At 37.0% G+C, this 22,796-nt stretch overlaps 1 protein-coding gene and 1 non-coding gene across 5 annotated transcripts in view; both read left to right on the plus strand.

The window, feature by feature from the left end:
• The window catches only part of NAV3 (neuron navigator 3), a 592,658-nt gene that overhangs the window by 145,513 nt on the left and 424,349 nt on the right, over positions 1-22,796 (plus strand). The gene's annotated exons all lie outside the window — the stretch shown is intronic.
• LOC113621387 (U6 spliceosomal RNA) lies at positions 6,792-6,898 on the plus strand. Its single transcript, XR_003433172.1, has one exon. It is a non-coding gene; the product is annotated as a U6 spliceosomal RNA (small nuclear RNA).

Consider the following 22,796-nt stretch of genomic DNA (forward strand, 5'->3'; position numbering starts at 1 on the left):
TAGAGAGTGGCTATGGTTCTGGAGCTTTAAACATTTAAATCTAAAAGACAAATGTCCTAGTGTTTTAAAATGATTCACACAGTGACCTTTTTCATTATGCATTTGAATTGTTTAAATCAAATTTTAATATGAAGTACAAAATCTGTTTGATTTAACAGTCATTTGTATGAATTAAAAGAATGTCATCAGTGCCTTAAAAGAAAATTACAAAGTTTATTTTTTTAATTAAATTGACGGTAACCGTATTATTAACTAACAACATTTTCTATTTGTTCAGTTATACAGTAAAGAGAAAAAAAGATCCCACTTGATTCCCAGTTCTTGGATTAGAACTGATAATTACTATTTATTGCATACCAATTAGTTTTCAATTCCTATACTTGGTGGATTTTACAGGTTTTATTAAAACTGTTGGGCTTCCCTGGTGGCGCAGTGGTTGAGGGTCTGCCTGCCAATGTAGGGGACACGGGTTCGAGCCCTGGTCTGGGAGGATCCCACATGCCGCGGAGCGGCTGGGCCCGTGAGCCACAACTACTGAGCCTGCGCGTCTGGAGCCTGTGCTCCGCAACGGGAGAGGCCGCGATAGTGAGAGGCCCACGCACCGCGATGAAGAGTGGCCCCCGCTTGCCGCAACTAGAGAAAGCCCTCGCACAAAAACGAAGACCCAACACAGCCATAAATAAATAAATAAATAATTAAAAAAAAAACTGTTGCAATGTAATTATCATCCCCCTGTAGACATGAGAAAACTAACAATATAGCACTCAATTTAAAGCTTAAACATGCTTCACTGAATGTGTGGATATTTTTCTCTTTAATGTGAAGTTTCTAATATGTGGAAAACTGGTACGTAGAACCGGAATGCTTTAAAAAATGTGAAAATAACCGTCTAGAAAATGATAAGGTGATATGTAATCAAAAAATGGGCCATTACAGAAGTCAAAAACATATATTATTGGTTGGATGAAATCTGATTTTGCAAAAATAAAAAAGGGGGGGGCTTCCCTGGTGGTGCAGTGGTTGAGAGTCCGCCTGCCGATGCAGAGGACGCGGGTTCGTGTCCCGGTCCGGGAGGATCCCACGTGCCGCGGAGCGGCTGGGCCCGTGAGCCATGGCCACTGAGCCTGCGCGTCCGGAGCCTGTGCTCCTCAATGGGAGAGGCCACAAGGGTGAGAGGCCCGCGTATAGCAAAAAAAAAAAAAGGCGGGGGGGAATGTTTATGACATATATGGGGTGAAGGGGAGAGTTATTCTTTTACAAATTAATTTTGAAATAGTATGTTAAATAGTTCAGTTTGAAAAAATAACAATGAAATTAGGACTCATCATACATTAATAAAGGTATATTTCCAGTTAAAGGGGGTGTTTTACCCATGGTACTGTGCTGATGAATCCCATTCTGTGGTCAAGACCACATCTGAAGTACCGAATCTATTTCTTGGGGTCATTTTCTAAGAGGATAACTGGAAGGGTAAGAGGTTTTTCATGGTTTCCAGTGAGGATAAGCTGCTCTGATTACCCTGGAAAGGAGAAGCTTGCCAGTAGACTACATGACGGCAGAAGAGGAACAAATGGGTGAATAATACTGCGAGGTGGAAGAGAAGCATCATTTTCTGTTAGCGCTATGCAACCATGGTGTAAGGTGGTTTGCAAGGAAGTTAACTTGCAAATACTGTGACTACTTCAGCAGAAGCCAGGTGACCCCGTTTCAGGGAATGTGATGACCGAGGATTCCTCCTTGGGAGAAAGGGAGTGGAGGACTCCTAAGCAACTTTCTGACCCTTAGCCTTTCAGACCAACAGAAGTGCACAGAAGTTTGCCAGGTAGATTGTATGTTATCAGTTTAGGAGAATCCGATATTAAAAAAAAAAAAAAAAATCATTTATGGGGAAAGTAGTTTTTGAAATGTTATTTTTTCCCTGGGTATAAAGAATTGGAACTAATATTTCTTGATTTTAGAAATACCAGCAACAAAATTTAATTGGCAAAGATAGTAAGAGAAAGAAAAAAATGAGAATAAAAAGGAGAGACAGAGAAAAACAAAATCCTTATAAAGTGTGATACATTTAGCACTTTTTCTTTACCTGCCCCCATCAATTTAGTCATTATTTTCCATTGTTTTACATATACATACAATAATCTGAGGTTTAGGAATTATGTTGTTGTTACAAGCTATTAATTTTTACATTATATATTTGTATTCTATAAACACATATTTAAAATTTTTGTGTTGTCAGTTTTTGTTTTTGTTTTTTTTACTATATTTACTACAATTAAGCAACTGTTATTTAACTGGTTTTTATTCTCCCTGCCAGTATTACATGCCATCACTTCCTTATTTAAGATCTCTTAAATTTGACTTACTACTCAGTCACCTAGAGTATGTATTCAAATAGCTTGTGTAATAAATAGGAAGTTTGAATTACTGAAGAAGTCTTTCTCTTGCCTTTATATATGACTAAAAATGTGGCTAAATATAAAATTATTGGTTGGTCATTAAAACTGTAGGCAGTGCTCAGTATTTTTTTAGGAATTCAGTTTTGCAGATGGGTATGATAACAAATTGATGTGTTTCTTTTTTCATTAATAACATTATTTTCCCGACTTCATGATTTTTTGACATTAGTTTATCATTGTACCAAAAAAGAAAAAATTAACAAGTGTATGGCTCTTCTTAGGCAGAAGGGTTAAAAAGCCTCTTATTTAGTTAATTTGAATTTAAGAACACAGTGAACTTATTTTGATCTTCATATAGTTTCACCAAGTTTTCTTTCATAATTACCACTCGTTCTTCAGTAAATATTGAGACTTTTATTGCTTATTTTTCTGGTTTCCACATTCAGTATACCTAAAATCTTTTATTAATGATCTGTTCTGCTCCCTCTATAAAAATTTTCTTCTGAGGTAAGTTTAGCTCTTTGTTCTTTTTCACTCTGCTTATGAGTTTTTCAAGTTTGACCTCTATGTTACAGTTTTAACCATCATATCAGTTGTGTCCTTAATCCCGCTGGTACAATGTTAATATATATGTAGCCTGTCCTGATTGAACTAATTTGTCTCAGCATATTGCTTTTGCTGGTGGCAGTGTAAATGATACACCATCATTATAAAATTAAGCGTATACCTCTCAAATGACACAGCACTTCACTCCTAGGTATTTATCCTAGGAATCAGAAACACAAGACTTTGAGTTTTGAGTTGAGACAGAAAGCTATAGGAGTAAGTGAGAAGCCTCGTGTATTGTGAAAGGACTTCTCTGTTTAACAAGTGGAAGCATATATAAGACACATTATTTTTCCTCAGCCTAATTTCAGGGAGCTTGTAGAATATAGCACTTCTTAAAATTTTATATAGGCTCTTTGCCATACTTAGTTTTTGATTCTGGTGGGGGTTTTTTTTCAGTGTTTTTCATAGTATATTAATTAAAAAAGAAAGAAGTCAGGGAAGGTGTGTCAGGAAACTAATAATATTTATTTTATGTAAAATTAAAAAATCATAATGGGCTTTTTTGGAAGATATGAACTTAAGAATGTAGTGGTTCTAAAATAGGTCATGAGAATATCCTTGGATACTAAGTAGCTCCATCTTTCTGTGTAAGAGTTGCATTTCAAGGGGTGAACAATAACTGTATTTCTGTACAGTGAGGTGTTAAATAAGTGGGATGAGGAACTCCCTATTTTATTTTAAAAAATTTATAATCTGGGACTAAGGTGTTGTTTTTGGTTAAAAGCTAGTGTTACAGTAATTTTTGCTGATTTTAATATTAATCATTAGACTTTGTCAAATGAGTTAGTAACTAAAACCAACACATTGTTCGTGATATTACATCATTCATTCTGCATGAAACTGAGGCTGTCTCTTGTCCTCTTATTATCCCAGTAAGAATTTACACCACTTAACCAGGTATTAATCATTGGCTCTTGTGAAAGCTGGGAATGTTTGAGTCAGTTGGATGATTGCGAGAAACAAAAACAGTGATAAAGGAGCAAAAAGCCTTTGATGGAACAAATTGCCTATGAAAAGAATGGGGATAAGCTCAGGAGCCTTGGAAGGTAGAGCTCAGTGAAAGGATACATGCAGAAGAAGCCAGCCACATCTTCAGGTGGAGAGGAAGGAGACTGCAAGGTGTTGTTTCTAGGGGCTATCATCTTCTCTGTAAATTTAGAAGCAAGGCCATCTTCTCAGTAAATATTCCTGGAATGACTTGAGGGTACTGAGAGAAGGAAGAAAGACTGAGAAGTTTTGATGGTAACGTTTGGGGTCAACTATGGAGGAGAATGCAATAAGGAGTCATTTGGGAGAGAATTAAAGGCTTGCTGAGCAATAGAGAGGTCTTGGTGTGGTTACCTGTGTATTCTGAGTCAATTACAATGGCTTTGCAACCTTTCTGGTAGTCCTTGACAGAGGGGGACAAAGGAAAATAAAATAACTGGGACAACAGTGAACTCTAAAGTGGATAGGAGACCAAGGAATTATATGGGAAAATGGAACAGGGGTCAGGAAGGCCTGATACTGAAAACAGACTAGAAATCCGTGTAGCTCCACAAGATTAGCTAAATACTTAAGGTCAAAATATAAGAGCATAATCTAGGAGGTATTAGTAAAGAGTGGTAACCTGTTGCCCAGTTGGCAAGCTGATAATGACAGCAGTAGAAGAGCAGTCAAGAGAAAATCTATCAGGCTAGCCTGTCCCATTACTCCTGTTAGTTGAGGGCTACTCTGTGTTGTGTGTTTTGCTTAAATCCAGGTTGGCAAACATTTTCTTACAGGGCTAGATGGTATATATGCCTTAGACAATATGAAAATGCATTTACCTGAAAACCACAGGTGGTTGCCCAGGGACACTTGTGTGAAATCCCCATTAGAAGTCAAGGTAAAAAAAGTATCAGTATAAACAGTGTTGCAGTCCTTGTAAAAATGAACTTCCTAGCCTCCTGGATGTTGAAGAGCTTGTTTTCAATCTACCTACAGGTATCTATGTCTGTATATATGTATGTGTGTGTGTATATAGGTATATGATACTATATACCTAATACTGTTTTAGTCCCTATGAGAAACATATAGAAATTACAGAAATAATCTGTCTTCCAAGAAATGCCAATCTATTTGGAGAAGGAAATGGGAAAAGGAAGACTGGAGGAATGAAAATACTTATAAAATATCATATAGTTGGACAGTGAGTTACTGCTACAAAGGTGACTTAATGACTTTGAGTACAGAATTGCTTGTATACCAAGCAGGAAGATTTCTCTGCCTTTGGACTTGAGGTTTGAGACAGTAGCCAACTGGGAACTCTTTTCTCACATATAGCATTTCAGCTACTCTCGTGCTTTGGAAAGATGAAATGACTCATTTTTCCAAGATGATTATTTCTATTGCTTAGTTCTGCTAAATGTCATAGTCTGAATAGTTATTAAAAGTTGGAAAAATAATTAAATGGACACTTTTCAGACTCCATCACATTTTGACTGGTATGATAATGGTCTCCCAAAATATTTGATGCCTTGAAAGTAGTGTCCTGCTGTATTTGATATAGACTCCTTTTTCTTCTTTTTAAATATTTTCTTGAATTATAAAATAAATTTATGTGGCAATAGATTAAGTCTGTTAATTCTATTTTGGGCAGTTATACCTAAGAAAAATAAAGACCAGTGGATAAATCCTATTTAGTGTTTGACACATTAAAGTGGTCATTTAAAATTGTTAAACCATATTTGGAAAGTAATCAGAAAGCAGCATGTAAAAAAAACCAGGATTATAAATTTGTTTCACTTTGATATCATAGAACAGTATGTTGGAAGGGCCTAGTGCTATCGCTTCCTACTGGTAATTTTACAGTAAAATACAATCTGGGATTCTAGATGGAAAATTACATCATCAGTTGTTCAGTGGCATGGTGGTGTCTTTGTAAATCTGCCCGAGCAATTTGGTTACTGCAGTCAGTTTGTGTTTTACTTTGCTCATTGTCAAATTCAAGATTTCTGTTGTTCTAGTTGAGCAAAAATTTTTGTATATCACGATTTCAAGATGGTGGGTAAGATTCAACTTGGCCTTTTAAGTTAAGATACATGTGATGTTAAGCCATCCCACAGTGTTGACAATAAACTTTCAATGACATAAAGTGAAGTGGGAAATATTCTCCCACCCTAATCTTACCCAGGGCTATTGAAAAGAGATGTTCTTCTTTAATGATGACAGGCACGATGAAGGAAAACTTGGTATGAACTACAGTTCTAAAGAGAGTGATTCTAACCAGACTGTACTGATGGGCATCAGATGAACAGAGAAGGAAATATAATTGTAAACGGAAAAGGCGGGACTTTTTGTTTCTAACGATTCTGTTACGTTGAGGGATATTTGAGGATCTGACCACGAAGGATTCAGTAAAACCTGAGACTGGGTTTAACATTTTAAAACATTTTTAAATATTAAAACTTAGATGAAGTCATAAAAGGTATGTAATTAACTTTTGCAGATGATAGCAATATGGGAGGGAGCATTAATATGATGGATGAGAACATCAGTGTACAAGGTTAATAGCTTCAACTGATGGATTGCATCAAATTATGGGATTAAATTTGAATGTAAATATTTATTGTAAAAACCAGTTTGGACAGTTTTAAGGTAGTGGAAGCACAGCTTGATAGCAAATGATGCTTTTTAAAAAAGTGAATCTGGGTATTTTTATATGACTATAAGATTAATATGAGCCAGTAGTATGAAGCAGCTGCTAAAAAATAAAAACCTTAGGCATGATAGAAGCATAGTAAAGATCAAGAGAAGTCCTAGACAGTGCTCGCTTCTGCAGCACGTAAACTAAAAATTGGAATGATACAGAGAAGATTGGCATGGCCCTGAGCAAGGATGACATGCACATTTGTGTAGTGTTCCATATTTTTACCTCACACCAGTCAGAATGGCTATCGTTAAAATGTCTACAAATAATCAATTCTGGAGAGGGTGTGGAGAAAAAGGAACCCTCCTACACTGTTGGTGGGGATATATTTTGGTGCAGCCGCTATGAGAAACAGTATGGAGGTTCCTCAAAAAACTAAAAATAGACTTGCCATATGATCTAGCAATCCCACTCCTGGACATATATCTGGAGAAAACTCTAATTCAAAAAGACACATGCACCCCAATGTTCATAGCAGCGCTATTTACAATAGCCAAGACGTGGAAGCAACCTAAGTATCCATTGACAGATGAATGGATAAAGAAGGTGTGGTATACATGTACAATGGGATACTACTAAAAAAAGAACTAATTCCATTAAAAAGAATGAACTACCCATCTGCAGCAATGTAGATGGACCTAGAGATTATCACACTGAGTGAAATAAGTCAGAAAGAGACAAATATTGTATGATATCACTAATATGTGGAATCTAAAATACGACACAAATGAACTTGTTTACAAAACAAACAGACTCACAGACAGAAGACAGACTTATGATTACCAAAAAGGAAAGGGGGTGAGGGAGGGATAAATTAGGAGTTTGTGATTAACAGATATCACTACTATATATAAAGTAGATAAACAATAAGGACCTACTGTATAGCACAGGAAACTATATTCAATGTCCTGTAATAAACCATAATGGAAGAGAATATGAAAAAGAATATATATCTATATCTATCTTCCTATCTATTAATCTATTTATCTACCTACCTACCTATAGTATAACTGAATCACTTTGCTCTACACCAAAAACTAACACAACATTGTAAATGAATTATACTTCAAAAAAATAAACAGATTAAAAAAAATTCCTAGACACTTTGCACACTGTGATGTGCAGGCCGCATCCAGAGGGTTGTGCTGCTGTCTGTGAGCTATGATTTAAGAAGAGTGCTTAATATGTCAGAGTGGGTCCAAACGAGGCTGGAGGCTGACCAGTTTTCTTCAGATATTCAAATTGCCGATGGAACAGATGCTGGAATTATTTTCTTTCAAGTAAAAGCTTCAAGAAGCAGACTTGATTCTCCTGGAAAGGCATGGGCAGCCACTGCCAGAGAGATATGATAAAGAGGAATCTTTGGTTCGATAGAGACTAAAAGGAGTAACTTCTATTTTCCTTTTAAAAGTCGAAGATGCCATGATTATGGCATTATTGATGCCATAATAAATAATGCCGTGATTATTGAATATAAATCTAAGATTTGAGAAAGCAAAAAGAGAGACAATCCTGGGTAAGAACTGAGATAGGCTGTGACTGGAGGGTCTCACTCTTGATTAGCTTCTGGGCCTATTTTAAAGCATGTTGTTTGGACCTCGGCTCTCCATTTAAAGCCTGAATTGGACTTAATTGTGATACAGTGTCAAGTGATAAAGGAGCATATCACAAGGCATATACTGTTAGCGTTAAAAAGGGAAAGTCAGAAATAGCTTCACGTGGATTTTTTTCCCCAAATCAAGCAACGCAATGAAGTACAACAAAAAAGGCAGAACGCCGAACTCACAAGAAATGATGGTCCATCCCTTTTGAAGGTTTTCATGAACTATATATAACAGGATTATAGTTTTTTACACTGTAGTTCACTTAGAATTGAAAATGAAGGTGCCTTCGGCTACCTGACTGCCTTTATAATTCTTAGTGATTCCTACAGTCTCATGGCAAATTGTAAGAATTTTCTTTTTCTCCTTCTTGTTTATTTTCAGGGAGATGGGTTCTGTTCTTTAAAGTTTCACGAAGATGTAGTAGATCTTAGTTTGAACAAATTGATCCTCTTATTTCTTCAGAATCTGTTATGTGTATGAAAGTCTAATTTGGTGTGGGTCAGGGCAAAGGAAATATAACGACACTGGGTAACAAAAGAGACAAAAAAGGATGACTGATGTGTTAACACCCTTATAAGCCTCTCTACTTCAAAAATACCAGTCTTGGATAAAGCTATTGTTGAAAGAATGCTTTTTTCTCCCTCAAGTCCAATATCCAGACACACACAAGTATACACATACTGTTTTTATAATCTAGAAATGTTATAGGAATCTGAGAATACATTTTGTATTATTAAATGACACATTGTTCAAGTCAAGGTTTTGTTTTGTTTTTTTCTTTCACAACCGAGTTTATAGTCAATTGTCCTGTGACATTAACACATTGTAGGTATTCTTAGTTTGTTATTAAAGAAAATATTGGGAATATTAGACATCTTCAGGGAAATTTTTAAAAAATATTACTAGATGGGTGAACATTTATCCTTTCCAAGAATATAAAATTTGTGACTCATTTTTATCTTTGGTTTTCCACTGTAAAGAATGGGTGTCAGCTTCCTATGTAATTTTGATTTGTTTATCCAGCAGTTTTGTTTGTCTGTGCAGTTTTCTATGTGCCAATTGTGGTCAATATTTGGTTTCCATAAAAGGTATGAGTTTTCTTTGAGGCTATCTTTCTTGCCATTGCCAAACCCACAACTGATGCACCATTACTTTGACTTTTGTTCTTAATTTAAACTTGGCACAGGTCCTGTCTTTGGTGTAAAACATGTAGCAAACTCCATTTTGACCTGGAATCTGGGGAGGAAACTATTTGCTTGACATTCTCTAAAGAGACATATAGACAGGATGTTTGTGTTGCTCTTATAGGGATAGAACTGCTACCTGAATGTGCCAGTACCCACAAGTTCAGGGTTGGCACTGCTATTAAAAAAAAAAAAAATCTAGCCAAGTCCGTTTTTCTCAGTTTATAGGTAAAAGCAGGTAAAGACACACCAAAATGTCTCTGTTTAATGGAATGCAAAGCAATCCATTTAAAAAGGCTGGAACAGGATTTAAATCCAGACTGCCTGAGTTTGAATTCTGACTCTACCACTTATATGCCCAGGCAAGTTATTTAACCTGAGTCTGTTGTCTCAACTGTAAAAATGAGACATCAGAAGTTTCAACCTCATGGAGCTCTTGGAAGGATTAAGGTAAGTGACTTAGAACAGGGATTGACACAGAGTAGCCTCTTCCTTCTTCTCCTCATCTCTCAGAATTGAATATGCAAGTTACATTCCTTTTTGGCAAGAGTATGGGGTTTAGGGTCTTCAGAGAGTTACCTTTTGACATTCTGGCCTCATTGTCACCCTGCTCTAACTTACCTAGTCAATGACTTAGTCTTTACTTGTTATCTAGCAAACTGAATGGTAACCCTGTGACCTGAAGGTGCTAATACATCTCTAAGATGTGAACCATTCAGTCATATTTTATGAATAATTTAGGTCTCGTAAGCTCAGTTCATCCATACTTTGGAAATTTTTCAATCTTCTGTAAGAGCTACGTGGGGCTAGAAATTGAAACCACATAAAACAGTAAAAAAGAATTCCGACCAACTTTTACCTGTCAAATAAAGCCATTTATTCATATTTATTGAGTGTCTAGGACCTTCACAGTGGAGAAAACTACTTAATCATTCTCATGAGCTCCCTGCCTTGCACATTGTAGACACCTAATAAAATGGTTTTTTCAATTGAAGTTTATGACCAAGCTTTTCACAGTGAAGATTCCTTTTCAAATATTCTCTAAATCTCTTCTTTTAAAAGTAGATACCCAGTCAGAAGTGGAGAAGTAGCAATTGCTGAGCTTAGCAGTAGCCAAAAGCGAACTTCATCCCTAAGTCTAATGACAGCTTCTTGGATGCAGCTCATGTGTGTTTCTCTTCTCTCTCTTTTTAAAGACAATCCCTAGGTTTGGATCTACTGCTGATTTTGCAGTTTTTACTGGTTAGGTCATATTGAGAATGATGATAGCATTAAAAATGAAATGTTGTATTCTTTTTTAATCCTTTGCCCCAGATTAGTTGAAAAGGGAGAGAGAAGAGGGGGAGATCCATTACTATTGTTCTGCAACACTGAACTAATTGCTTCTTAAGAAATAGCATGAAAGTTGTACACATTATATAAAAAATTATTGTCTAAAGTGAAATTATTTTACAGATGAAGATAATGAGTGCTTATTGAGGTAATAATGCATCGAATTATATTCAAAGAAGAATTAAATAAAAGATGTTCCGTCATTCTACACATGGTTCACTAACAGAAATTCAAGATTTTTCACATTGGTAAGACAGCCACTTTTAGTGCCACTAAATTTTGTGCCACTTTTAGCGCCACATAATTAACTGTGATTTTGAGTCTTCACATACGGAAAAAAATTAGGCTAGTACACTTGTTTGTTTCAGAAACAGTTAATAATTTTTAGTTTATCACTGAAATGATATATATTTCTGAATGAGCTTCTCCAGAGGCATGTCACAGGCATCTCATCATTCAGTATCACCCTGCCTTTCTGTCAGTTTTAGCCATTTAGAGCCGCTATTTTGGCCATTAACTCTCAGGTCCTTCACTCTCCTCAAGCTGATCTTGACACAGGATTAGGAATACCAAAGCTTCCAGTCACAAGGAACCAGTGTCAAAGAGATTAACTGAATTATCTGTTGGCTTAATTCCCCATTCATGCTCACATGGGAAGGGAATAACTATATGTGAGAGTTCTTTTACAGCTATCCTCCAATACAGGCAATGGCTGTTACCACTTCCCTATATTGGATCATTATGGTGACCTTCATTGCTCCTAAAGAACTCCTTTACCTAGTCTTTCTCTTCCATAGTCTCAATTCGTAGCATACAAATGTAGTTCTCTGTTTCTGTACAGCCCAGACTTTGAGGTTAATTGAATATCTAATTCTTACCTACTAAAATTGGGTAGCTGCAGAAAGCAAGCTTCTTAATCAAAATTTCGTGTTTCTTGCTGCTACTAAAATAGGCAGGAAGGCAGGCCTGTTAACCGGTATTAGTGAGACTTCATGAGAATCTCAGGAAAATGTTAATTTCCTTTTGGCTGTGCTTCCAATGAATTAGCTGTTTATGTGAAACTTTGCCTGTATTGCTCATGAGACCAATGATGCTCTGAGGTTTTTTCCCTCTGCCTTGGAAAAAAGTGTGGCCAGAGTCGTGTTCCTTATGATACTGTTACTTTGCTCCCGATTTTGCACTAAACTCAAAGACGTAATCAGGTAGTGTTGGGTGAAAATTGTTGGCATGAATAGAGAATCTTTTATCAAAAGATTTAAATATGATATCCTAAACGATAAGTTTCTTTCCTGAATTAAAAAACAAAACCCCAATAACTTAATTTTCCTTTATTTCTCAGTTAGCTGTGAAGGTAAGCTGCAGGTAAACCTTTTCATACAGATGTGTACCTCACCATCTTGGTATTTCTAAGCCTCTTTTTCCTGAAATCTGTTTTACTCAGACTTTTTTTTTTTTCCTGATAGACTATTTCTGAAATTGATACAGATCTCTTATATCACAATTAATAATTTCCAGTTTATTTTTTTCTAATAAGGCTCTTCTTTTATTATTATTTTTTATTGGAGTATAGTTGCTTTACAATGTTGTGTTAGTTTCTGTTGTACAACAAAGTGAATCAGCTATATGTTACATACATCCCCTCCCTCTTGGACCTCCATCCCACCCCTCTAGGTCACCACAGAGCACCTAGCTGAGCTCCCTGTGCTATACAGCAGGTTCCCACTAGCTATCTATTTTACACATGGTAGTGTATACATGTCAATCCTAATCTCCCAATTCATCCCCCCTCCCCCTCCCCCTCCCCTGTGTCCACACGTCCGTTCTCTATGTCTGCGTCTCTATTCCTGCCTTGCAAATAGGAAATACATGACTTTAATTTAACATAGGCTACATATATTTTGGCCTGTTTGCTCATCCATATCTACCATCTACCAACTATGTGCTGGGCATGTGAAGGGTACAAAGCCCTCTGCCTTTATTTGGTGGGAGTTACAGTCTCCTTTTTGAGAAGCTATTGGAGAGTAACATTAATGGGTTAAAATTATGTCAAATTAGAAATCCTTTTAAGACATATTTAAGGATAAAAATTACTTTAAAGATCTTAATACACTATAGGAAAGCACAGGAAAAATCCTAAAATACTAACTTAGAATGGGCTTGGGAATAGAAATATCAACTTTGGAATCCTAGCACTGTTACTTAACAGGCACAAATTACACTTGCCTTTTTGCATTCTCATTTTGTTTTCCCTAAAAAATAGAGGTGTGTGAGAACTATGTGATATAATATGCACAACTACTGCCACCCAGTAGGTTCTTAATGCATTTTGCCTTTATTTTTATTACCAATGTTATTGAAAACAAGAGTTTATGGAAATTAAGTAGACTTATAAAAATTAGAACATTATAGGATAGAATAATCTTTCAGAATGTTGGCTTATATGGCTTTTTAAGTTTATGTATGTCATACTTATTTGACTGTCAAATTTATTTTTAAAATTTCAATTCCCTCTTATCTCCAGGAAGCATGTATTTTTATTTTTCCACGCAGTATGTTGTCCTCCTTATTATTCTGGACATGGAAATAAAGGAGTGCTTGGAAATGTCTAGATTGTCTTGGCCATTCTCTTGTTACATTCAGTGATGTCAGTAAGACAGGCTCCTTCAGGAGCTGTGTACTTTATGAGTCTGGAGTGTCATATAAAAAAGAAATATCCATAACTGTATATTTTATGGCTGGAGGTTATATAAAGATTCTTGGTCGACTTTCTTTTGAGATTGAGTATTTCAGTAATGGTTTAAAATTGACATTCTGAATTATTATGTAATTATTTTGCATTATTCTTATTTGAAAGTAAAGAGCTCCTAATAACCAAAATATAGATGTACTTTGGACGTCTTTGACATATACAGTGTCCACCAAATCTTTCCACCTATCGTTAATAGGTACATTTCAGCTACACTATTTTTTTTAAGGCTAATTCTTTTTTACTTTATCTTATTTTTTTATCATCTTTATTGGAGTATAATTGCTTTACAATGGTGTGTTAGTTTCTGCTTAATAACAAAGTGAATCAGCTATACATATACATATATCCCCATATCTCCTCCCTCTTGCGTCTCCCTCCCACCCTCCCTATCACACTCCTCTAGGTGTTCACAAAGCACCCTCCCTGTGCTATGTGGCTGCTTCCCACTTGCTATCCGTTTTACATTTGCTAGTGTATATATGTCCATGCCCTCTCACTTTATCCCAGCTTACCCTTCCCCCTCCCTGTGTCCTCAAGTCCATTCTCTACGTCTGCATCTTTATTCCTGCCTTGCCCCTAGGTTTTTCAGAACCTTTTTTTTTTTTTTTTTAGATTCCATATGTATGTCTTAGCACATGGTATTTGTTTTCTCTTTCTGACTTACTTCACTCTTTATGACACTCTAAGTCCATCCATCTCACTACAAATAACTCAATTTCGTTTCTTTTTATGGCTGAGTAATAAGGCAAGAATATACAATGGAGAAAAGACAGCCTCTTCAATAAGTGGTGCTGGGAAAACAGGACAGCTACATGTAAAAGAAAGAAATTAGAACACTCCACAACACCGTACACAAAAATACACTCAAAATGGATTAAAGACCTAAATGTAAGGCCAGACACTATAAAACCCTTAGAGGAAAACATAGGCAGAACACTCTATGACATAAATCACAGCAAGATTCTTTTTGACCCACCTCCTAGAGAAATGGAAATAAAACTAAAATAAACAAATGGGACCTAATGAAACTTAAAAGCTTTTGCACAGCAAAGGAAACCATAAACAAGATGAAAAGACACCCCTCAGAATGGGAGAAAATATTTGCAAATGAAGCAGCTGACAAAGGATTAATCTCCAAAATTTACAAGCAGCTCATGCAGCTCAATATCAAAAAAACAAAACAACCCAATCCAAAAATGGTCAGAAGACCTAAATAGACATTTCCCCAAAGAAGATACACAAATTGCCAACAAACACATGAAAACATGCTCAACATCACTAATCATTAGAGAAATGCAAATCAAAACTACCATGAGGTATCACCTCATACCGGTCAGAATGGCCATCATCAAAAAATGTAGAAACAATAAATGCTGGAGAGGGTGTGGAGAAAAGGGAACACTCTTGCACTGTTGGTGGGAATGTAAATTGATACAGCCACTATGGAGAACAGTATGGAGGTTCCTTAAAAAACTAAAAATAGAACTACCTACCATATGACCCAGCAATCCCACTACTGGGCATATACCCTGAGAAAACCATAATTCAAAAAGACACATGTACCACAGTGTTCATTGCAGCTCTATTTTCAATAGTCAGAACATGGAACCAACCTAAGTGTCCATCAACAGATGAATGGATAAAGAAGATGTGGCACATATATACAGCTACACTATTTATTTAACTGTTCCCTGCCATTTAAGAAAAAATGACATTTAGTAGTTTTATGTCATTCCTGAAAAGATTCTTCTTTGTTATTTAACTTGCTAGAAACTCCTAACTTCACTCTTAGCTTAAGATTTCAGTTACTACTTCCTTAAGACTAAAACCTCCCAGTTTGCAATGTATTGGACACACCATTTACGTCTATTAGGTGGCCTTTCCTAGTTTATACTAAGTAGCAAAGTTAGAGCTTTATTTCTTGCTCATGTTCAGTATTGTATGAGGCTCCCCTTCATGTACCTTCATGGTGGGACACAAGCTGAGGGGCAACCCTTTCCTGGGCCATGCCAAGATGGTGACAGATTGGAAAAAGAGATTGTAAGACTACATGCTGGCTCTTAACAGCTTCTGCTCGTATGAGGCCTGTGTCTCATATCTTTTCCACTCATATTTCATGAGCCAAAGTCAGTCACATGGCCAAGCCTGATGATAATGTGATGGAAAATATTGTTTCCTGCAGCAGTGGGCCTGGTTTGTAGGGGAGGGGAGCAGCAAAAATGTTTAGACAAAATTATAGTCCACCACACTACCTCAGTATTGCTCTCTTGACATGTTGAAATGTGCCTTCCTCGCTATAATTCGAAAATACCATGTATTCACTTTTTAAACATATATTGAGCATTAACTATTATATATTCCCCATAGTCAGTGATTGTACAGACTTTAATATTAAGGACCATAAGCTGAAAGAAGAGTCTACTGATGTGCTTAGCTCTTGTCCTCCTGATATTTCTATACATATTCAATAATTTTCATAATGTTTTCCATGATACTCTTTTCACTCACCTTTTGTGATGCCAAAAGGTGACTTGGACTTTTTAAAGAGAGATGGGATTGGAATTCTACCTCTGTGATTCATTAGCAATGTGATCTTAGTTATTAATTCTCCTTGATCTCCCTTTTCCTGAATACTCTGGGATTATACAAAACATGTGAATCACCTGGTCAATCACCTTGATGCATTATAAATTTTCAGGCAAGTCATATCTTGTATCACTTCCACCATAACCCTCTAGGAACTCTCATTTCACTCAGAATTAAAACAGAAGCCCTTTTTGTGTTCTACAAACTTCACGATGATCTGTCCCCATGGTTCTCACCCTTGCTTACTTTGCTCCAACTATGTTGGGCTTCTTGATAATCCAAAACACAGAAAGCACAGTCCAGGCTTGGCACTTCTGCTACTGATGTTCCCACTGGAATGTTATTTCTTTAAATATCTACAAGGCTTGTGTCATCATTTATTTCTGCTTAAATGTCATCTCATTAGAAAGGCCTCTGGCCACTGTGTTTAAGATATCACCTCTTCTATCACTCTATAACTTCTTATCTTGACATATGTTTTCTATTTTGATTTATCATCACTAGACATATATATATGTGTGTGTTTGTTTACTGGTTTATGATTTTTTCCTCCCTCTAGAATTTAAACTTCATAAGAACAGAGACTATTTTGTATACTGTACATTCTACCACCTACAATGCTTCCTGGCCCATAGTAGGTGATTAGTAATTGATGAGTAAATAAATTTAACTTATATCATTCAGGAGACTAAATAATACGGTTAAACAGGGAACAAAAGACAGGTTCCTTGTATCTTCTATTTATTACTCAATACCAGAAAAGGTGACTGAGACATAATTACGGAATATCTATATTTATCTTCCAAGTCGCTACCCAATTTTTTTTTGAATTTTATTTTATTTTTTTATACAGCAGGGTCTTATTAGTCATATATTTTATACACATCAGTGTATACATGTCAATCCAATTCTCCCAATTCATCACACCACCACCCCCACCTGGCACTGCTTTCCCCCCGCTTGGTGTCCATACATTTGTTCTCTACATCTGTGTCTCAGTTTCTGCCCTGCAAACCAGTTCATCTGTACCATTTTTCTAGGTTGCACGTATATGCGTTAATATGCGATATTTGTTTTTCTCCTTCTGACTTCACTCTGTATGACAGTCTCTAGATCCACCCATGTCTCTACAAATGTCCCAATTTCTTTCCTTTTTATGGCTGAGTAATATTCCATTGTATATATGTACCACATCTTCTTTGTCTATTCGTCTGCTGATGGGTATTTAGGTTGCTGCCATGACCTGGCTATTGTAAATAGTGCTGCAATGAACATTGGGGTCCATGTGTCTTTTTGAATTATGCTTTTCTCTGGGTATATGCCCAGTAGTGGGATTGCTGGGTCATATGGTAATTCTATTTTTAGTTTTTTAAGGAACCTCCATACTGTTCTCCATAGTGGCTGTATCAATTTACATTCCCACAATCAGTGCAAGAGGGTTCCCTTTTCTCCACACCCTCTGCAGCATTTATTGTTTGTAGATTTTTTGATGATGGCCATTCTGACTGGTGTGAGGTGATACCTCATTGTAGTTTTGATTTGCGTTTCTCTAATAATTAATGATGTTGAGCAGCTTTTCATGTGTGTCTTGGCCATCTGTATGTCCTCTTTGGAGAAATGTCTATTTAGGTCTTCTGCCTATTTTTTGTTTTTTTTTTTTTTGTTTTTGTTTTTGTTTTTGTGGTACGCGGGCCTCTCACTGCCGTGGCCTCTCCCGTTGCGGAGCACAGGCTCCGGACGCGCAGGCTCAGCGGCCATGGCTCACGGGACCAGCCGCTCCGCGGCATGTGGGATCTTCCTGGTCCGGGGCACGAACCCGTGTCCCCTGCATCAGCAGGCGGACTCTCAACCACTGCGCCACCAGGGAAGCCCTCTGCCTATTTTTTGATTGGGTTGTTTGTTTTTTTAATATTGAGCTGCATGAGCTGTTTATATATTTTGGAGATTAATCCTTTGTCTGTTGATTCGTTTGCGGATATTTTCTCCCATTCTGAGGGTTGTCTTTTCGTCTTCTTTGTAGCTTCCTTGGCTGTGCAAAAGCTTTTAAGTTTCATTAGGTCCAATTTGTTTATTTTTGTTTTTATTTCCATTACTCTAGGAGGTGGATCAAAAAAAATCTTGCTATGATTTATATCAAAGAGTGCTCTTCCTATGTTTTCCTCTAAGAGTTTTATAGTGTCCGGTCTTACATTTAGTTCTCTAATCCATTTTGAGTTTACTTTTGTGTATGATGTCAGGGAGTGTTCTAATCTCATACTTTTAAATGTACCTGTCCAGTTTTCCCAGCACCACTTATTGAAGAGGCTGTCTTTTCTCCATTGTATATCCTTGCCTCTTTTGTCATAGATTAGTTGACCATAGGTGTGTGGGTTTATCTCTGGGCTTTCTATCCTGTTCCATTGAGCTGTATTTCTGTTTTTGTGCCAGGACCATATTGTCTTGATTATTGTAGCTTTGCAGTATAGTCTGAAGTCAGGGAGTCTGATTCCTCCAGCCCTGTTTTTTTCCCTCCAGACTGATTTGGCTCTTCGGGGTCTTTTGTGTCTCCATACAAATTTTCTGTTCTAGTTCTGTAAAAAATGCCATTGGTGATAGGGATTGCATTGAATCTGTAGATTGCTTTGGGTAGTATAGTCATTTTCACAATATTGATTCTTCCAATCCAAGAACATCGTATATGTCTCCATCTGTTGGTATCATCTTTAATTTCTTTCAACAGTGTCTTATAGTTTTCTGCATACAGGTCTTTTTGTCTCCCTAGGTAGGTTTATTCCTAGATATTTTATTCTTTTTGTTGAAATGGTAAATGGGAGTGTTTCCTTAATTTCTCTTTCAGATTTTTCATCATTAATGTATAGGAATGCAAGAGATTTCTGTGCATTAATTTTGTATCCTGCAACTTTACCAAATTCATTGATTAGCTCTAGTAGTTTTCTGGTGGCATCTTTAGGATTCTCTATGTATAGTATCATGTCACCTGCAAACAGTGACAATTTTACTTCTTTTCCAATTTGTATTCCTTTTATTTCTTTTTCTTCTCTGATTGCCGTGGCTGGGACTTCCAAAATTGTGTTGAATAATAGTGGCAAGAGTGGACAACCTTGTCTTGTTCCTCATCTTAGAGGAAATGCTTTCAAATTTTTCACAATTGAGAATGATGTTTGCTGTCGGTCTGTCGTATATGGCATTTACTGTTTACTGAACCTACCTACTGTTGAGGTAGGTACCCTTTATGCCCACTTTCTGGAGAGTGTTTAGCGTAAATCGGTGTTGAATTTTATCAAAAGCTTTCTCTGCATCTGTTGAGATGATCATATGGTTTTTATTCTTCAATTTGTTAATATGGTGTATCACATTGACTGATTTGCATATATTGAAGAATCCTTGCATCCCTGGGATAAATCCCACTTTATCATGGTGTATGATCCTTTTAATGTGTTGTTGGATTCTGTTTGCTAGTATTTTGTTGAGGATTTTTGCATCTATATTCATCAGTGACAATAATCTTTAATTTTCTTTTTTTTATAGTATCTTTGTCTGGTTTTGGTATCAGGGTGATGGTGGCCTCATAGAATGAGTTTGGGAGTGTTCCTTCCTCTGCAATTTTTTGGAAGAGTTTGAGACGGATGGATGTTAGCTCTTCTCTAAATGTTTGATAGAATTCACCTGTGAAGCCATCTGGCCCTGGACTTTTGTTTATTGGAAGATTTTTAATCACAGTTTCAATTTCAGTGCTTGTGATTGGTCTGTTCATGTTTTCTGTTTCTTCCTGGTTCAGTCTTGGAAGGTTATACCTCTCTAAGAATTTGTCCATTTCTTCCAGGTTGTCCATTTTATTGGCATAGAGTTACTTGTAGTAGTCTCTTAGGATGCTTTGTATTGCTGCTGTGTCTGTTGTAACTTCTCCTTTTTCCTTTCTTATTTTATTGATTTGAGTCCTCTCCCTCTTTTTCTTGATGAGTCTGGCTAATGGTTTATCAATTCTGTTTATGTTCTCAAAGAACCAGTTTTTAGTTTTTTGAACTTTGCTATTGTTTCCTTTGTTTCTATTTCATTTACTTCTGCTCTGATCTTTATGATTTCTTTCCTTCTACGAACTTTGGGTTTTGTTTGTTATTCTTTCTCTAGTTCCTTTAGGTGTAACGTTAGATTGTTTATTTGAGATTTTTCTTGTTTCTTGAGGTAGGCTTGTATAGCTATATACTTCCCTCTTAGAACTGCTTTTGCTGCATCCCATACGTTTTGGATTGTCGTGTTTTCATTGTCATTTGTCTCTAGGTATTTTTTGATTTCCTCTTTGATTTCTTCAGTGATCTTTTGGTTATTTAGTAACGTATTGTTTAGCCTCCATGTGTTTGTGTTTTTTACGTTTTTTTCCCTGTAATTGATTTCTTGTCTCATAGAGTTGTGGTGAGAAAAGATGCTTTATATGATTTCAATTTTCCTAATTTTATTGAGGCTTGATTTGTAACCCAGGATGTGATCTATTCTGGAAAATGTTCCGTGTGCACTTGAGAAGAAAGTGTAATCTGCTGTTTTTGGATGGAATTTCCTTTAAGTATCAATTAAATCTCTCTGGTCTATTGTGTCATTTAAAGCTTATTTTTCCTTATTAATTTTCTGTTTGGATGATCTGTCCATTGGTGTAAGTGAGGTGTTAAAGTCCCCCACTATTATTGTGTTACTGTCGATTTCCTCTTTTACAACTGTTAGCAGTTGCCTTATGCATTGAGGTGCTCCTATGTTGGGTACATATATATTTATAATTGTTATATCTTCTTCTTGGATTGATCCCTTAATCATTATGTAGTGTCCTTCCTTGTCTCTTGTGACATTCTTTATTTTAAAGTCTATTGTATCTGATATGAGTATTGGTACTCCAACTTTCTTTTGATTTACATTTGCATGGAATATCTTTTTCCATCCCCTCACTTTCTGTCAGAATGTGTCACTAGGTCTGAAGTGCGCCTCTTGTAGACAGCATATATATGGGTCTTGTTTTTGTATTCATTCAGTGAGCCTATGTCTTTTGGTTGGAGCATTTAATCCATTCATGTTTAAGGTAATTATCAATATGTATGTTCCTATTACTATTTTCTTAAGTGTTTTGGGTTACTTTTTGTAGGTCCTTTTCTTCTCTTGTTTTTCCCACTTAGAGAAGTTCCTTTAGCATTTGTTGTAGAGCTGGTTTGGAGGTGCTGAATTCTCTTAGCTTTTGCTTGTCTGTAAAGCTTTTGATTTCTCTGTGGAATCTGAATGAGGTCCTTGCTGGGTAGAGTAATCTTGGTTGTAGGTTCTTCCCTTTCATCACTTTAAGTATATCATGCCACTCCCTTCTGGCTTGTAGAATTTCTGCTGAGAAATCAGCTGTGAACCTTAAGGGAGTTCCCTTGTATGTTATTTGTCATTTTTCCTTTGTTACTTTCAGTAATTTTTCTTTGTCTTTAATTTTTGCCAATTTGATTACTATGTGTCTTGGCATGTTTCTCCTTGGGCTTATCCTGTATGGGACTCTGCACTTCCTAGACTTGGGTGGCTGTTTCCTTTCCCACGTTAGGGAAGTTTTTGACTATAATTTCTTCAAATATTTCCTCTGGTCCTTTCTCTCTCTCTTCTGCTTCTGGGACCCCTATAATTCAAATGTTGTTGCATTTAATCTTGTCCCAGAGGTCTCTTAGGCTCTATTCATTTCTTTTCCTTCTTTTTTCTTTATTCTGTTCCGCAGCAGTGACTCCCACCATTCTGTCTTCCAGGTCACTTATCCGTTCTTCTGCCTCAGTTACTCTGCTATTGATTCCTTCTAGTGTATTTTTCATTTCAGTTATTGTATTGTTCATCTCTGTTTGCTTGTTCTTTAATTCTTCTAGATCTTTGTTAAACATTTCTTTCATCTTCTCGATCTTTGCCTCCATTCTTTTTCCAAGGTGCTGGGTCATCTTCACTGTCATTATTCTGAATTCTTTTTCTGGAAGGTTGCCTATCTCCACTTCATTTAGTTGTTTTTCTGGGGTTTTATCTTGTTCCTTCATCTGGTACATAGCCATCTGCCTTTTCATCTTGTCTGTCTTTCGGTGAATGTGGTTTTTGTTCCACAGGCTGTAGGACAGTAGTTCTTCTTGCTTCTGCTGTCTGCCCTCTGGTGGATGAGGCTGTCTGAGAGGCTTGTGCAAGTTTCCTGATGGGAGGGACTGGTGGTGGATAGAGCTGGCTGTTGCTGTGGTGGGCAGAGCTCAGTAAAACTTTAATCTGCTTGACTGCTGATGGGTGAGGCTGGGTTCCCTCCCTGTTAGTTGTTTGGCCTGAGGCAACCCAACACTGGAGCCTACCCGGGCTCTTTGCTGGGGTAATGGCAGACTCTGGGAGGGCTCACGCCAAGGAGTACTTCTCAGAACTTCTGCTGCCAGTGTCCTTGCCCTTGAGGTGAGACAGAGCCACCCCCCGCCTCTGCAGGAGACCCTCCAACACCAGCAGGTAGGTCTGGTTCAGTCTCCTGTGGGGTCACTGTTCCTTCCCCTGGGTCCTGATGCGCACAGTACTTTGTGTGTGCCCTCTGTTTCCCCCAGTCCTGTCGAAGTCCTGCAATCAAATCCTGCTAGCCTTCAAAGTCTGATTCTCTAGGAATTCCTCCTCCCATTGCTGGACCCCCAGATTAGGAAACCTGATGTG

The sequence above is a fragment of the Aethalodelphis obliquidens genome, unplaced genomic scaffold (genome assembly GCF_003676395.1).
Source record: "Aethalodelphis obliquidens isolate GAN/ISIS:26980383/991018 unplaced genomic scaffold, ASM367639v1 scaffold8, whole genome shotgun sequence".
In the NCBI taxonomy this organism is placed as follows: Eukaryota; Metazoa; Chordata; class Mammalia; order Artiodactyla; family Delphinidae; genus Aethalodelphis; species Aethalodelphis obliquidens.